Source organism: Hemitrygon akajei, chromosome 8 (genome assembly GCF_048418815.1).
Source record: "Hemitrygon akajei chromosome 8, sHemAka1.3, whole genome shotgun sequence".
NCBI lineage: Eukaryota > Metazoa > Chordata > Chondrichthyes > Myliobatiformes > Dasyatidae > Hemitrygon > Hemitrygon akajei.
Genome location: NC_133131.1, coordinates 54,838,392 through 54,852,087, shown reverse-complemented (window position 1 = coordinate 54,852,087; position 13,696 = coordinate 54,838,392). Strand labels below are relative to the sequence as shown.

General features: G+C 44.5%; 1 pseudogene; it reads left to right on the top strand.

Moving 5' to 3' along the window:
* Positions 1-3,955: 3,955 nt before the first annotated feature.
* LOC140732501 (uncharacterized) lies at positions 3,956-10,737 on the top strand (annotated as a pseudogene).
* The last annotated feature ends 2,959 nt before the right edge of the window (positions 10,738-13,696 follow it).

The window sequence follows — 13,696 nt, the reverse complement described above, 5'->3', positions numbered from 1 at the left end:
AAGCATTGACAAAGATTGACATTTCTGGAAATATAGATGAATTAAACAGTCAGGTGACTTCAGCAATTATTATGGCAGCAGAAGGATCTATACCCAGGAGTAAAAATAGGATGAATAGAAAACTAGTGCCATGGTGGACAGAGGAATGTTGTCAGGCTGTAAAAAACAGAAATAGAGCATTCAGGCTAGTTAAAAGAACCGATAATATGCAGCATTTGATTCAATATAAGAAGGCACAGGCAGTGGTGAGAAGAACTATACGTCAAGCTAAAAGGGCAAGTTGGAGGAGTTTTTGCAACAAAATAGGAAGAACAACGCCTGTGGGAGAGGTATGGGGAATAATTAAGAGGATGGGGAGGGAGATAGAAGGGATTGGGAATATCCAGTAATGATATCTGAGAAGGAAACAGCAGTCTCCAGCAGGGATAAGGCTGAGATCATGGCCAAGTCATTTGTAAAGATACATAGTTCAGAAAATTTGTCTGAAGAAGGGAGAAGGAGAAGGGAAAGAACAATGAGTCAATACCCAGGTGTGTTAAACAGGAGGGAAGAAACAGATGATATAATTGATGATCCATTTACTTTGGCAGAAATGGTGAGAGCAATAAAAAGATCGAGACCAACCTCCCCAGGGAAAGATCTAATATGCTATGTTATGCTAAAAAATCTAGGAGAAGGAGCGCTCTTGAAGTTACTGCATTTTTATAACAGTGTGGGAGGAGGGAAGATTACCAAGTGCATGGAAAGAAGCAGTAGTAATTCCAATAAGGAAACCTGGCAAGTATCCATCAAAATCCACTAGCTACAGGCCAATAGCACTAACATCAAATATATGTAAGATAATGGAAAAGATGGTAACAGACAGGTTATCGTATGATCTTGAGAAGAGAGGAATGTTGGCTAGTTATCAGTGGTTTTAGGAAGGGAAGGAATTCCATGGACTCAGTGATAAGGTTAGAGACTGAAATAAGGAAGGCCCAGGCAAATGAAGAATCAGTAGTTGCAGTGTTTTTTGACATTGAAAAAGCCTATGATATGATGTGGAAGGATTATTAATTAAACTGCACAAGATGGGGGTTGGGGGGAGAGTTTTTAATTGGATTAAAGATTTTTTGTTTGGTAGAAAAATTCAAGTTCGGATTGGATCAGAATTATCAAGACAGTACATAGTGGGAAATGGCACGCCTCAGGGTAGTGTGATTAGCCCATTACTTTTCATCATTATGATCAATGATGTCTTCACAAAGGTACCAGTGGATATAGGTAGGTCACTGTTTGCGGATGATGGGGCCTTGTGGAAAAGAGGCAGGAACATGGAGCATATAATCAGGAAACTACAAGGAGCAATTGATGAAGTGGTAGAGTGGGGTTATGATTGGGGATGTAGATTTTCAGCAGAAAAAACTCATATTGTATTTTTCACTAGGAAAAGAATTGAGGTAGGGAAGAAGTTAAGGATGTATGGGATTGAACTAGAAAGGATTGGATCATTTAAATTTCTGGGAGTTATATTTGATTCACAATTAACATGGGCAGACCATATCAGGAAAGTTGAGGAGAAATGTAAAAACGTAATAAATGTGATGAGATGTTTGACTGGTGGGGAATGGGGAGCAAGTTATTCAGCATTGAAGAGAATGTATGTGGCTTTAGTAAGATCTGTGTTGGATTATGGAAGTGTAGCATATGGATCAGCAGCTAGGTCTCTTATAAGGAAACTGGATGTTATTCAGGCTCAGGCTTTGAGAGTGTGCAGTGGGGCTTTTAAAACATCACCAGTATCAGCCCTGCAGGTAGAAATGGGAGTAATGCCTTTGGAATTAAGAAGGATACAATTGATGGCAAACTACAGGGCTAATTTGCAGGGACACAATGATTCTCACCCTGCTAAAGGAGTGTTTCAGGAGTCCTGGGAAAATGGGAGGTTTCAGAGGGAAAACTTTAGTCGGGTAGGGAATGATATTGCTAGATCATGTGAAGTGTTTGATCTAAGGATAAGTCCGTCAGTAGTTTATCTGGTTGTAGCTCCATGGAAGCTGGTATGGCCTGACGTAGACTGGCATTTGTTAGAGGTAAAAGGGAAAGGAAAATATAAAACTGATTTGGTAAGTGCATTTAATTGTCATGTGATGGAAAAGTATAGTGATTATACTCAGGTCTATACAGAAGGTGCTAAGGAACCTGAAACAAGAGTGACAGGGTTTGGGGTGGCTATACCAGCAAAAGAAATTGCAATCAGCAGAAGAACATCTGATAAGTTAGCGGTGTATACAGTGGAGATGATGGCAGTGTTGTTTGCGTTGGGTGGAGAAAGCTAGTCATAGCGTTGATTTGCTCTGATTCATCTTCAGTTCTAGCAAGTTTAAGGTCTTCTCACTCAAACAGCCGGCAAGATGTAGTTCATGAAATCCTTCAGTCAGTCAAAAGAGTTGCAAATCAGGGAGGTCAGGTTAAATTTCTATGGGTTCCAGCTCATGTAGGGGTGAAGAGAAATGAAAGGGTGGATGAGTTGGCAAAGAGGGCATTAAAGAAAGAAAATATAGAAATGCATATTAGTCTCAGTAAAGCAGAGGTTAAGTGTGTAATCTGGGAAAAAATCAACCAAATGTGGCGAGAAAGATGGGACAGGGAGGGGAAAGGGAGGCATTTATATCAAATACAAAAAAGTGTTGCAGGTACTACGGTAGGTAGTAGATACAGAAGAGAGGAAATTGTGTGGACTAGGTTAAGGCTGGAGCACTGTGCACTAAACCAAACATTGAAATTGATAGGGAAACACCAGACAGGACTGTGTGAGGAATGTCAGGAAGAGGAGTCAGCAGAACATGTAGTTCTGAATTGCAGGAAGTATGGGATAGAGAGAGATGATGAGAATTAATCTGAGGGAATTGTGGGTGCAGGCATTCACATTAGAAGGGTTGCTGAGCATGGGTGAGAGAACACAGGTTAGGGTATTTTTAGCTTTCTTGAGGGTTACAGGGTTTTTTATAGGATATGATGGATAAACAGGAATAGGGTACTCGGATGGCCAAAGATGGGAGGATAAAGTGTAGGTTCGGGTATGTGTGTGTGTGCGATTGGGTGAAGGGATTTAGAATGTGAGTCTCTCCGGAGCAGAAGGTGGCGGTAATGCACCATTAAGCTGGGTGCCAACCGCCGTAAAACAAGACGGAGAGAGAGAGAGCTGCTAGTTCGTTGGTCGACTCGTGTACGAGCAACCTCGTTCCGTGGTTCTTAGGACTATCAGTTCTAAGTCTAGCATCGTTCCTGAATTCTCAACTAAAACCAAGCCTCCGGGGAAAGACTCCCTTGGCATCCATTCCACGCTCGCTACAGCCGTAACGCCTCCCGACTCGGCCTCCGCGCCCGTGTTCAGCACTTGGGTTCGTTCCACCGCCACGTCCTTGCAACAGTGACATCTGCTGGTAGGTGTGGAATGAAAACAAAACTGAACATAATATGATCGAATTCACCTTTCTGAGGAGAATCTGAAGTCAGCTGTATCAGTATTAGAGTGGGGTAAAGCGAACTGAAGGCATGATTGGAAAAAGACACTGACGGAAATGACAGCAGAGCAGCAACGGCGGAAATGTGTGTGGAAGCAGTTTTGGGGGCGCAGGATGTGTACATCCCAAAGACGAAGGAATGCGTTTTCTGAATGAAAGATGACACAACAGTGGCGAACAAGAGAATTCAAACCCAACATAAAAGCCAAAGAGAGGGCATATGATTGTGCAACAATTAGTGGGAAGTTGGAGGATTGGGAAGCTTTTAAAAACCGACATAATGCAACTAAAGACATCATTAAGACAGAAAAGACTACGAAGGTTAGCTGGCCAGCACTATTAAAGTGGAGACCAAAAGTTTTTCAGGTACATAAAATGTAAAAGTAAGGCGGAAGTGGATATCCAACCGTGGAAAATGATGCTGGAGAGGTAGCAATTGGGAACAAGAAATGTCAGATGAACTGAATAAGTATTTTGAATCGGGGGCAGTAGTGTGTGAAGTTTCCATTACTGGGGAAATGGTTCTTCGGAAAATGAACGCTCTGAAGGTACTGTAAATGTCACCTGGACCAGACAGTATACACCCCGGGGGTCTGAATGATTCTGGCATGGTTGCGGGGAAATGGAAAATTGGCAAAGTCTTTCCACACTTCAAGAAAGGAGCGTGGCGAAAGAAAATAAACTGCAGTCTGGCCCCAGTGGTTGGGAGGACTTTGGACTCGATTGTTAAGCTCGTGGTTTCAGTGTACTTGGCAGAAATAACAAAAAGGGTAGACAATGGAGAATCAATGGTTGTTGTTTATTTTGGCTTTTGCAAGGCCTTCGCCAAGGTGCATCCAATCAGTTTGCTTATCGAGTTAAGAGCTCATGGTATTACAGGAAAAATATTAGCCTGGATAGAGCAGTGGCTGATTGACAGACGGCAAAAAGTGGGAATAAAGGGAGCCCTTGTCAGCAGCCGGTGAGCAGTGTTGTTACATCGGGGTCTGAGTTGGGAATGCTTCTTTATACTTTATGTCAATAACTTGGATGGCGAAATTGATGGTTTTGTTGCAAAGTTTGCCTACGATCCAAAGATAGGTGGAGGCGCTTATACATATTAGGAGAATGGAAAAAGAAGTGGCAGATGGAATACAGTTTCAGGAAGTGCCTGGCCATGAACTTTTTTGGAAGAAATAACGGATAGACTATTTTATATATATGGAGAGAAAATTCAAAGGCAGAGGTACAAAGGGACTGGGAGACCTTTTGCTGGATTCCATGACAGTTAAATTACAAGTTGAGTCGGTGTGAGGAAGGTAAATCCAAAGTTAGGATTTATTTCAAGAGGACTAGAATATAAAAGCAAAGATGTAATGTTGAGGATTTATATCGCTCTGCTAAAACCTCTCTTGGAGTGTTATGAGCAGTTTTGGGCCCTTTATCTATGGAAAAACTGTGCTTACATTGGAAATGGTTCGTAGCGATTCAAGAACATGATTCTGGGATCGAACGGCTTGCCACATGAAGAAAGTTTATTGGCTCTAGAATTCAGAAAATGAGGAGTTACCTCATTGAAGCCTATCAAATGGTGAAAGGGCTCGACAGAGTGGATGCAGAGAGGATGTTTCCTGTGGTGGGGGAGCCTCAGTCCAGCGGACACAGCCTCAAGATAGAGGAGTGGACATGAGGAGGAATGTCTTTGGCCAGGGTATGACGAATCTTTGGAATTCGCTGCCGCAAGCGCCTGCAAAAAACAACTTTTTCAGTATAATTAAGGCAGCGGTTGTTAGATTCCTGATTAGTTCGAGCATGAAGGGACACGCGGTGCATGAAGGGTTACGTGGAGATGCAGGAGGCTGGTGCTGACTTTTAGCCTATTTTAACATATGCCTCCAGGGACCCCTGAACATCTTTCTGAATGGACTCAAATGTCTTTCCAAGCACTGAAGTCTGTTAACTGGTCTATAATGTCATTTCATTTTCCTCCCCCTTTTCTTAAACTGTGGAGTAACATTTGCAAATTATCATTCCTCAGGCATTCCAGAATCTACTGATTTTTGAAAGATCTTTACTAATGCCTCCACAATATCTTCATCCACCTCTTTAAGAATTCTGGTGCAGTGTAAAGTGTATCTGTTGCAGGGACCTGCCAACGTTTAGTCCTTTGCTGGCCAGAAAGAACTACCGTCTGCAAATCAGTGAATCACGTTCATTGGAAGTAGACAAAAGTGTCTTTGTTCTTGAAGGAAGGGAGGCTGCTGTTTTGTGAGCTGCACTGTGTCCTCTATTATGTGAACCATAGAACATTACAGCACAGAAACAGGCCTTTTGGCCCTGCTTGGCTGTGCCGAACCATTTTTCTGCCTGGTCCCATTGACCTGCACCTGGACCATATCCCTCCAAACCCCTCTCATCCATATACCTGTCCAAGTTTTTCTTAAATGTCAGAAGTGAGCCCGCATTCACCACTTCATTTGGTAGCTCATTCCACATTCCCACCACTCTCTGCGTGAAGAAGCCCCCCCACAATGTTCCCTTTAAACTTTTCCCCCTTCACCCTTAACCCATGACCTCTGTTTTTTTTTCTCCCCTGGCCTCAGTGGAAAAAGCCTGCTTGCATTTACTCCATCTATACCCATCATAATTTTATACACCTCTATCAAATCACCCCTCATTCTCCTACGCTCCAGGGAATTAAAGTCCTAACCTATTCAACCTTTCTCTGTAACTCAGTTTCTCAAGACCCGACAACCTCCTTGTAAACCTTCTCTGCACTCTTTCAACCTTATTAATATCCTTCCTGTAATTAGGTGACCAAAACTGCACACAATACTCCAAATTCAGTCTCACCATTGTCTTATACAACCTCACCATTACATTCCAACTCTTATACTCAATACTTTGATTTATAAAGGCCAATGTACCAAAAGCTCTCTTTACAAACCTATCTACTTGTGACACCACTTTTAGGGAATTGTGTATCTGTACTCCCAGATCCCTCTGTTCTACTGCACTCCTCAGTGTCCTACCATTTACCTTGTATGTTCTACCTTGGTTTGACCTTCCAAACTGCAATACCTCACACTTGTCCACATTAAACTACATCTGCCATTTTTCAGCCCATTCCTCCAACTGGTCCAAATCCCTCTGCAAGCTTTGAAAACCTTCCTCATTGTCCACTACACCTCCAATCTTTGTATCATCAGCAAATTTGCTGATCCAAGTTGCCACATTATCATCCAGATCATTGATAGAGATGACAAATAACAATGGACCCAGCACTGATCCCAGTGGCACACCACTAGTCACAGGCCTCCACTCAGAGAAGCAATCCTCCACTACCACTCTCTGACTTCTCCCGTTGAGCCAATGTCTAATCCAATTTACTACCTCTCCATGTATACCTAGCGACTGAATCTTCCTAACTAACCTCCCATGCGGGACCTTGTCAAAGGTCTTACTGAAGTCCATGTAGACAACATCCACTGCCTTCTCTTCATCCACTTTCCTGGTAACTTCCTCGAAAAACTCTAATAGATTGGTTAAACATGACCTACCACGCACAAAGCCATGCTGACTGTTTCGAATAAGTCCCTGTCTATCCAAATACTTGTAGATCCTATATCTTAGTATTCCTTCCAATAATTTACCTACTACCAATGTCAAACTTACCGGCCTGTAATTTCCCGGCTTACTTTTTGAGCCTTTTTTAAACAACGGAACTACATGAGCTATGCTCCAATCCTCCAGCACCTGACCCATGGATATCAACATTTTAAATATTTCTGCCAGGGCCCCTGCAGTTTCAACACCAGTCTCACTCAAGGTCCGAGGGAATACCCTGTCAGGTCCTGGGGATTTATCTACTTTGATTTGTCTCAAGACAGCAAGCAGCTCCTCCTCTTTAATCTGTATAAGTTCCATGACCTCCCTACTTGTTTCCATAGACTCCATTCCAGTTTCCTTAGTAAATACAGATGCAAAAAAACCCATTTAATATCTCTCCCATTTCTTTTGGTTCCATGCATAGCCGACCACTCTGATCTTCAAGAGGACCAATTTTATCCCTTACTATCCTTTTGCTCTTAATATACCTGTAGAAGCTCTTAGGATTATCCTTCACCCTGACTGCCAAAGCAACCTCATGTCTTCTTTTAGCCCTCCTGATTTCTTTCTTAAGTATTTTCTTACTCTTGTTATACTCCTCAAGCATCTTATTTCCTCCCTGTTGCCTATACATGTTACACATCTCTCTCTTCTTCTTTATCAGAGTTCCAATATCCTTCGAGAACCAAGGTTCCTTATTCTTATTCGTTTTGCCTTTATCCCTGACAGGAACACACAAACTCTGCACTTTCAAAATTTCTTCTTTGAAGGCTTCCCACTTACCAATCACATCCTTGTCAGAGAACAACCTGTCCCAATCTACGCTTTTTAGATCCTTTCTCATTTCTTCAAATTTGGCCTTTTTCCAGTTTAGGACCTCAACCTGAGGACCAGATCTATCTTTATCCATGATCAAGTTGAAACTAATGATGTTATGATCACTGGAACCAATGTGTTCCCCTACACACACTTTCGTCACCTGCCCTAACGCATTTCCTAATAGGAGATCTAATATTGCATCCTCCCTAGTTGGTACATCTATGTATTGATTTAGAAAACTTTCCTGAACACATTTCACAAACTCTAACCCATCTAGACCTTTAACAGTATGGGAGTCCCAATTACTGTGTGGAAAATTAAAATCCCCTACAATCACAACTTTCTGTCTCCTGCAGTTGTCTGTTATCTCTCTGCAGATTTGCTCCTGCATTTCTCGCCGACTATTGGGTGGTCTATAATACAACCCTATTAATGTGGTCATACCTTTCCTGTTTCTCAGCTCTACCCATATGGCCTCAGTAGACAAGCCCTCTAATTTTTCCTGCTGAAGCACTGCTGTAATATTCTCCCTGACTAGCAAAGCCACCCTCACCCCCTGCCCCCCCCCCACCCTTCATCCCTCTGCCTCTATCACTTCTGAAACATCAGAACTCTGGAACATTGAGCTGCCAGTCTTGCCACTCCTGTAGCCAAGTTTCAGCAATGGCTATAATGTCATAATTCCTCATGTCAATCCAGGCCCTCAGCTCGTCTGCCTTTCCCACAATACTCCTCGCATTGAAATATACACACCTCAGAAGATTGTTACCACCACACACAACCTTACGATTTATGACTTTGCATGAACTACTAACATCATTTATTTTTACCCCCGTTCCACTATCTACTCTGGCACTCTAGTTCCCATCCCCCTGCAAATCTAGTTTAAACCCTCCCCAATAAAACTAGCAAACCTCCCTGCAAGTATATTGGTCCCCTTGTAGTTCAGGTGTAATCCGTCTCTCTTCGTAACCCTTCGTTAGTTCAAAGGGTCTCGGCCCGAAACGTCGACAGTGCTTCTCCTTATAGATGCTGCCTGGCCTGCTGTGTTCCACCAGCATTTTGTGTGTGCTGTTTGAATTTCCAGCATCTGCAGATTTCCTCGTGTTTTCTCTTGTACAGGTCCCACCTGCCCCAGAAGAGGTCCCAATGATCTAGAAATCTGAAACCCTGCCCGCTACAACAGTTTCTCAGCCACGTGTTCATCTGCCAGAGCATCCTACTCTTACCCTCACTAGCAGCAATCCGGAGATTACCACCCTCGAGGTCCTGTTTTTCAACTTCCTACCAAGCTCTCTGTACTCACTCTTCAGGACCTCCTGACTCTTTCTACCTATGTCATTTGTACCGATGTGTACCACGACATCTGGCTGATCACTTTCCCATTTCAGAATGCTGTGCACGTGATCAGAGACATCCCTGACCCTGGCACCTGGGAGGCAACAAACCATCCGGGAGTCTCTGTCACGACTACAGAATCTCCTGCCTGTACCCCTGACTATGGAATCCCCTATCACTACAGCTCTCCTCTTCTTCCTCCCTCCCTTCTGCATTGCAGAACCAGACTCAGTGCCAGAAGTGTTATAGCTTGGCAGATTCAGTGTTTTAAAGCAGACATAATGATGCTCCAGGTAATCTAGGTACATTTCCAACTATGGAGGTATTTGGTGGACGCCGTGGAGTGATTGTCTACGGAGTCTCTGTGGTCAGGTGCATCAGCAAGTTCACAGTGGGGAGAAACCGTTCAGCTGCTCTGAATGTATAAAGGGATTCACTGAGTCATCCAACCTTGTGAAGCACTACCAAATTCACACTGGGGAGAAACCATTCACATGCTCTGAATGTAGGAAGGGATTCACTCAGTCAGCTCAACTCAAGAAACATCAGTTTGTCCACACTGGGGAGAAACCATTCAGCTGCTCAGACTGTGGGAAGAAATTCATACAGTCATGTAAGTTGAAATTGCATCAGCGAGTTCACACTGGGGAGAGGCCATTTGCCTGCTCAGATTGTGGGAAGGGATTCACACAGTTAGCTAGCCTACGAGCACACCAGTCAGTTCACACTGGGGAGAGGCCGTTTGCCTGCTCAGATTGTGGGAAGGGATTCTCTTGGTCATCTCAACTGAAGGTACATCAGCGAGTTCAAAACAGGGCAGAAACCTTTCAGCTGCTCTGAATGTGGGAAACAATTCACTTGGTCATCCAACATTGAGAACCACTACTGAATTCACTATGGAGACAAATCATTCAGCTGCTCTGAATGTGGGAAGAGATTCACTCAGTCATACAACCTTCTGCAGCACTGCCGAATTCACACTAGGGAGAAACTGTTCATCTGCTCAGACTGTGGGAAGGAATTCACTCAGTCATCTCAACTGAATGAACATCAGCGAGCTCACACGGTGTAGAAACTCTTCATCTGCTCTGAGTGAGGGAATGAATTCACGCATTCATCTCAGCTACCGACACACCAGATTGTATTCAGCAGCGAGAGGACGCTGACCTGCTCAGACTGTGGGAAGGCATTCACACACTTATCCACACTGCAGAGACAGTGGCAGGTTCACACTGTGGTGAGGGTGGTCACTAGCTCTGAATGTGGGATGGGTTTCAATCAGTCATTCATACTTGTGTCACCCACCCTACCGAGATTTGAGTCATGTTAATCAGAGAGATCAGAAGCTTGAGAGGACGTGATCCACTGAGGTTCGCCGATCGTGTATTAATGGCAGTGGTTCAGGACAGGTACTTCTTTATCTTTCAGCAGTGTCCAATCAGCATTCAGGATTGATTACCAAGAAGGTCTTAAAGTCAGGCAGGAGTAAATGTGGTGGCCCGCAAGGATTACTGTGTGCAGGAGAGTATGAGTGTGTTGGGGGAGAGAGGACATTGTCAATAGAGGGTGAAATGAACAGGCAGGTCTCTCTCTCTCTCTCTCTCTCTCTCTCTCTCTCTCTCTCTCCCTCTCCCTCTCCCTCTCCCTCCCTCTCTCCCCCCCTCTCTCTTCCCCCCTCTCTCCCCCTCTCTCCCCCCACTCACTCACTCACACACACACAGTGGAGAGTGAGAAGGGAAATGAGGAGGATGGAGTGAGGGCTCCTTCACAATGTCCCAGGCTCACCAACCCCTCTCCCTCTGGAAATGGTCCCATACCCTACCCCAGGCTGGGGGTGAACATTGAGTTACCACCCTGCCAATATTTTTGTGAATTGTTCAATAACATCTGGTTAACACACTTTGACAATGAATTTACGTTGAACTTGAACATTGAAATGTATTGTTAGTAAAACATGTACTGATGAGAAGTGGTCTCAGTGAAGGTCCGAGAGTGGAGAATGAACCGGTGTTCAGCCCCACTTCTCCGTGCCGGACAAGAACCCCTATCTGATTCTGTTCCAACTGTCTGTGCTTGACACGCTCTCTCTAACGTTTTCTCATTGTGTACCTGTCCCAGAGTCTTTTATTTTCCTTCTGAAACGCATTCTCCTGCCTTCATCCCATCACCTTTGATGCCTTTACTAATCGGGCACCGATCAACCTCTGTTGTAAATAAACCCAATGACTTGACCTCTGAGCTGTCCATGGCAGTGAATTCCACAGGTCCCTCATCTCAAATGCATGCTCTCTTGTACTAGACATTTTGATGTGGAAGATTAAAAATGGCAGATATCTACTCTATCGAGATCTCTCATAATCTGATCATGCTCTATCAGGTCACCCTGACCCTCCTCCACTCAAGAGAAAACAGCCCGAATTTGTCCGAACTCTCCTTACACAGTAGCTTATGCCTCTAATCCAGACAACATCCTGGTGAACCTCTTCGTTGCTGCCCTAAACAGCAGTGGCGTAACGGGCTTTAAGTAAGTAAATGGTGGGTTGTTGATTAATAAGTGTGTCAGGTGACGGGTAGCAGGCAGCAGTGTGGAGTTTGGAGGGAAAATCCAATAGCTGCATTTGAATGGTGAAGAAGACTCAATGGACGAAATGGCTATTTCAGTTCCCATGGCTTGTGGTGTAATGGTGAGATGGTGAAGCCGTGGGTAATAAGGTGCGGCTGCAGGTAAGGTCTGGGTAGGAGGTGGTGTCAAGCACTTTCACACTTCGTCTTATTACCATCAATGAACTCATAGTGTATCAATCATCAGTGCATTTATTTTTACTTGCAGCAAGAGAAGACTAGCACTGCACAAGAGCTGGTAATAGCTTTGTCCAAAAAAAAACACAAGCCAGCACCTTCACTCCTTCAGACACAATTTCAAGGACAGGGTGCATTCTGGATCACCAGTGACCTGAAAGAACTTTTCAATAAGAAGTAGAAAGCCTTCAGGTGTGGAGACAGACAAGTACTGAGGCGAGTACAGAATGAACTAAGGGTAAGGCTGAGGATGTGCGAAGCTTCCTACAAGAAGAAGCTGAAGTACAGACTCCAGCAGAGTAGCATAAGGGATGCGTGGTCGGGCATGAAGCAGATTATTGGCTTCCAGGTTAAATAAAGGAAGCTCGAGGTCTGCCTGGACAGGGCCAACGTATCAAATTTGTTTTTCAAATCAGGTTCAGCTCGGCATCTCCTGCTGTTTCCCGCCCCACCTCTTGCCAAGATCACACACTCTTCCTGCCCCCTAGGACTTCTCCCTTCACCCCTCCTCCCCTCTGATGTGTTGTTTTGCCAGTCCGCTATCTTGGATTATCCTTCCTCCATGGGTATGACCACCCTACCCCACCCCCATCACCACCGACTGTGACTACAGGTCAGGCTGAGGAAACAGCTGGAGACACTACATCAAGACAAGGCTGTTGGGCCTGGACGGTATCAGCACTGGGGTACTGAAGGGCTGCACGTGCCAACTGTCTGGTATTTTGCAGCACCTTTACAATCTGAGTCTGTCAGGAAAAGATACGGAGGTATTAAAGACCTCCTGCTTGGTACCTCTATCCAAGAGGGCAACTCAATCGGGTCTTAATGACTACAGAACAATTGCCCTAATATCTCATGGGATGAAGATGCTGGAGAGGCTAGCGCCGAGTTACCTTGGACCGCAGTTGAGATCCTCAGTGGACCCTTTACAATTTGCCAAGCAGCCTCTTGCGGGAGTGAATGGTGCCCTCATCTACCCATTGAAGTGAACTCACCCATTCCTGGCTGACGCTGGCGGCATTGTGAGCACCAGATTTTTTTTTAATCTCTCTACTGCCTTCAACATGATTCAATCACTTCTTCCAAGCAAGAAGCTGCAAAGGATGGACTTGGAAAAAGCCACTATCTCCTGGCTTACTGAGACCTAACAGATAGACCCCAGTTTGTGCAACTGGGATGTTCTTTGTCTGAGGTAGTGGTCAGTGTCAATGGAAAACCACAAGAGACGGTCCTGTGTCCGTTTCTGTTCACACCGTCCAGCTCAGACTTTCAGTGCAGCTCTGAGTCTTGCCACTTACAGAACTTCTCTGATGACTCTGCGGTCACTGGATGTATCAGAGATGGGCAGGTGTCTGAGTACAGAGGACTAGTAATCAGGTTTGTGGAATAGTTCGGGAGGAATCACCAGCTCCTGAATGTGGCCAAAATCAAGGAGATTCGGGTTGATTTTCTGAGGAACAGCACTGTGACACGTCCTGTATACATTCTGGGTTAAGAGGTTGTTGTGGTGGTGGAGGAGTACTGATATTTGGGGTTCAACTCAACAACAGACTTGACTGGAAAACCAGCACCAAGGCTGTTTACAAGAAGGGGATGAGCAGACTCTATTTTCTAAGGAAGCCAAAATCCTTCAATGTGTGCAGCAG